This window comes from Elephantulus edwardii, unplaced genomic scaffold, assembly GCF_000299155.1.
Source record: "Elephantulus edwardii isolate Elephantulus edwardi_28Jun2011 unplaced genomic scaffold, EleEdw1.0 scaffold00210, whole genome shotgun sequence".
Taxonomy (NCBI): Eukaryota; Metazoa; Chordata; class Mammalia; order Macroscelidea; family Macroscelididae; genus Elephantulus; species Elephantulus edwardii.
The window spans coordinates 3,892,719-3,897,199 of NW_006399960.1; the positions used below are offsets into that span (position 1 = coordinate 3,892,719).

General features: G+C 51.3%; 1 pseudogene; it reads left to right on the forward strand.

Annotated features, from left to right (window-relative positions):
• The first annotated feature begins 2,805 nt into the window (after nt 1-2,805).
• On the forward strand, nt 2,806-4,224 carry LOC102860578 (annotated as a pseudogene).
• Nucleotides 4,225-4,481: the final 257 nt, after the last annotated feature.

Below are 4,481 nucleotides of genomic sequence, written 5' to 3' on the forward strand. Positions count from 1 at the left end.
TCACCACTGGGCTAGTTAACAACCATGATAGATGGAGAAGAGATTGAGATTGTTGACAGCTTTAGTTGCTTGGCTCCACAATTAACACTCTTGGTACCAGCAGCCAGGAAATCAAAAGATTAATTGCATTGGGAAAGTCTGCTGTCAGGGACTGAAGAGCAACGATGTCAGTCTGGAGACTAAGGTGTGCCTGATCCAGGCTATAGTCTTTGCAATTACTTGCTATGCATCAGAAAGCTGGATAATGACTAGAGATGACAGAAAGAGAATTGGTGCCTTTGAGCTGTGGTGCTGGAGAAGAATATTGATGGCTAGGAGAACTAACAAGTTCATCCTGGAGAGGGTGAAGCCAGACCTCTCCTTGGAGGCAAGGATTCTGAGGCTTCATCTGACATACTTTGGACATGTTGCAAGGTGGGATCAGTGCTTGGAGAGGACATCATGCTTGGGAGGGTGGAGGGACAGCACAGGAGGGGAAGACCCTCTATGAGATGGATTGATTCAGTCACTGGAGTAATGGGGGTAGGTGTGTCAGAGACAATAAGATTGGCACAGGATAGGGCGGGGTTTAGGGCTGTTTGGGACTCTGTGAGTTGCAAGGGACTCAACAACACATAACAACAACTAACCTAGAAGGCTCATCTTCCAATACTGCATTGGCAATAAGGTGGATTACTTAATATGACTTTTGTGGACACAACCTTTGTTACTCTCACTCCATGGCTGGATTGTTGATGTTGTAGTTATGTGCTGACTAGTTGACTCCAACTCATAGTGTGACCATACAAAAAGCAAGTCTGAACCTTGCCCTATCCTGGGCTATAAGCACATCTCCAATGTTCTTGAGCCCATTTTTACAGACACCATGCCAGTTCATCTTGTTGTGGGTCTTCCTCTCTTATGTTGACCCTTCACCTTTCCCAACCTGATGTCCTTTGCCAAAGGACTGGCCCCTCCTAACAACATGCTCAAAGTTTGTGAGATCAGGTTGCATCATCCTTGCCTCCGAGAAGCACCTTTGTTTTACTTTCTCCAAGACATATTTGTTTGTTCTTGTGGCAGTCCATGGGGTATTCAGATGTTCTCCAACACTACAAGCCAAAAGCATTGATTCTTCTTTGTTCACCCTGGTGGTTGTCCAACTTTCAGATGCATAGTAGGCAATTGAGAAGACCATGGCTTGAATCAGATGCACCTTAGTCTTCAAAGTTATAGCATTACTCTTTAGTACTCTGGAGCAGATTTTCCCAATGGTACTTGTCTTCTGACTTCTTGACAACTGGTGCCAAGTGTAGTGGTGTTTGTGGATACAAGTGAGATGAAAACTTCAATTTTTTTCTCCATCTATACTGATGTTGGTAAGAGGTTTTGTTTTCTCGATATTGAGATAGGATTATGTAAATAGATAGCTTGATAATAATGTTGAAAGTGAGGAGGATTTGAAGCACTTGTTGCAGAAGATAAAGGGATGCAGCCTTCAGTATGGATTGCATCTCAATATTAAAAAAAACAACAATTCTTATCAGTGGACTAATAGGCAGTGTCATGATGGAGATTGAAACTGTCAACAGCTTCATCTTGCCTGAATCCACAATTAACACCCTTGGTATCAGCGGTCAGACAATGAAGAGAAACATTGCACTGGGGAAATCTACAGTTAGGGACCTTTCCAAATTATTGAGGAGTAGTGATGTCAGTTTGATTCAGGCCATGATATTTCCGATTACTAGGTATGCGTCTGAGACCTGGACAATGAACAAGGATGACAGAAAAAGAACTGATGCCTTTTAGCTGTGGTGTTGGAGAACAACACTGGGCATCCCTTGGATGACCAATAAAATTAATAGATATGTGTTGACGAGGGTGCAGCCAGAGTGCTCTTTGGAGGCAAGAATGATGAGGCTTCACCTCACATACTTTAGGCATGTTGCTAGGAGGGGCTATTCCTGGGAGAGGAACATGATGTTGTGAAGGGTGGAGGGTCAGCAAAGGAGAAGACCTTCAACCAGGTGGATTGACAAGGTGACTGGTGCAATGATTTCTTGTGTGTCAGGAAGTGTGAGGATGGTGCAGGATAGGACTGGTTTCAGATCTTTTGTTCATAGACTCGCTATGAGTCATACTCGAATTGATGGCACCGAACAACAACAACGACAACAAAGGTAAATGGCACCTTTGAGTGGGACCATGCAAGTAAGATGTGTCGGACACTTGTGTAGGGTTTTGCCTTCCTGCCAGGCTTACATTGAGCGAGTGCAGAGATGGAAAATGAGAGCCACGCTACCATGGAAATAGAAGAACCAGATGGTGTAACACATCCTTTAGAATGGAGATATCAATGTGAACCAGAGACAAAGAACTGTAACATCAAAGAGATAGTCGAGATGAAATGGCAACATCAGCGGCAGGCTAATCAGAGACTGGTGTGAACTAGAGCTAGGTTGCTGACTCAGAGAGCTAGAACTGAGCACCTACAAGCCTAGGCCTACTGGCAGAGTGGGAGCGGCACATAATTGGTCGAGGTAAAAGAGCTTTGCAACTGCTGCCCAAGCAGAGGCAGAGACTGAGCCTCAAGGCCAAGCGTCAGAGAAAAACCTGCCTGAGAGCATGCTTAAGAAGAGGCTATCGGGTGACCGGAAGCGGCCGAAGCGAGCAGCGGAAGCGGCGGAAGCAGCCGAAGCAGGCGGCGGAAGCGGCCGAAGTGGCCGGCGGAAGTGGCGGAAGCGGCCGGCGGAAGCGGCCGGAATGAGCGGGCGGCAAGGCGAGGTGAGTGAGCTGCACAGGGCTGTCCGCGGTTGCCTCAGTATGTCGGACTTCGACGAGTTCAAGCGGCAGCCCAACGAGAATAAGCAAGAGTGTGACAAGAAGAACCGGCACCGGAAGCGCAGCCACAGCCGCTCTCGGAGCCGAGACCGCAAGCGCCGGAACCGGAGCCGGAGCCGCGGCCGGCGCAACCGGGACCAGCGCAGTGCCTCTCGGGACCGGCGGCGACGCAGCAAACCTTTGACCGGAGGCGCTAAGGAGGAGCACGGTGGACTGATTCGCTCCCCCCGTCATGAAAAGAAGAAGGTCCGCAAGTACTGGGACGTGCCGCCCCCCGGTTTCGAGCACATCACCCCTATGCAGTACAAGGCCATGCAAGCTGCAGGTCAGATTCCAGCCACCGCCCTCCTCCCCACCATGACCCCTGATGGTCTGGCTGTGACCCTGACGCCGGTCCCCGTGATTGGCAGCCAGATGACCAGACAGGCCCGGCGTCTATACGTGGGCAACATCCCCTTTGGCATCACTGAGGAGGCCATGATGGACTTCTTCAACGCCCAGATGCGCCTCGGGGGGCTGACGAAGGCCCCTGGAAACCCAGTCTTGGCTGTGCAGATCAACCAGGACAAGAACTTCGCCTTTTTGGAGTTCCGATCGGTGGACGAGACCACCCAGGCCATGGCCTTTGATGGCATCATCTTCCAAGGCCAGTCGCTGAAGATCCGCAGACCCCACGACTACCAGCCACTGCCCGGCATGTCAGAGAACCCCTCTGTCTATGTGCCTGGAGTTGTGTCCACTATGGTCCCTGACTCTGCTCACAAGCTCTTCATCGGGGGCTTACCCAACTATCTGACTGATGACCAGGTAAAGGAATTGCTGACATCGTTTGGGCCTCTCAAGGCCTTCAACCTGGTCAGGGACAGTGCCACAGGACTGTCTAAAGGCTACGCCTTCTGTGAGTACGTGGACATCAATGTCACAGACAAGGCCATCATAGGATTGAATGGCATGCAGTTAGGGGACAAGAAGCTGTTGGTCCAGCGAGCGAGTGTGGGCGCCAAGAATGCCACGCTGAGCTCCATCAACCAGACGCCGGTGACACTGCAGGTGCCTGGGCTCATGAGCTCCCAGGTGCAGATGGGTGGCCACCCGACCGAGGTGCTGTGCCTCATGAACATGTTGCGGCCTGAGGAGCTGTTGGACGACGAGGAGTATGAGGATATCATGGAGGACGTGCGCGACAAGTGCAGCAAGTACGGGCTTGTCAAGTCCATCGAGATCCCCCGGCCCGTGGACGGCATCGAGGTGCCCGGCTGTGGAAAGATCTTTGTGGAGTTCACCTCTGTGTTTGACTGTCAGAAAGCCATGCAGAGCCTGACTGGCCGCAAGTTCGCCAACAGAGTGGTTGTCACAAAGTACTGTGACCCTGACTCCTACCACCGCAGGGACTTCTGGTAGAGGCAGACGGGCAGGGCCGGAGGGGGCACGCCCCCCCTTCCCTCTGAAGACGATGGCAGAGGAGTGACAGCCAGTGACAGTGGCAGCAACTGGAATGGTGGCAGTGGGGCAGTGTACCCCCAGACACAGAGGGCAGGGCCACAGTGGGGGCACAGGACCCCAGCCCCTCCTCCCTTGACCCCTTGTCTCCGCCTGCCCACCTAGAACATAGCGTGTTTATATTTTGTGGCCAAAAGATTTTGAACTCTGTTGTCTGG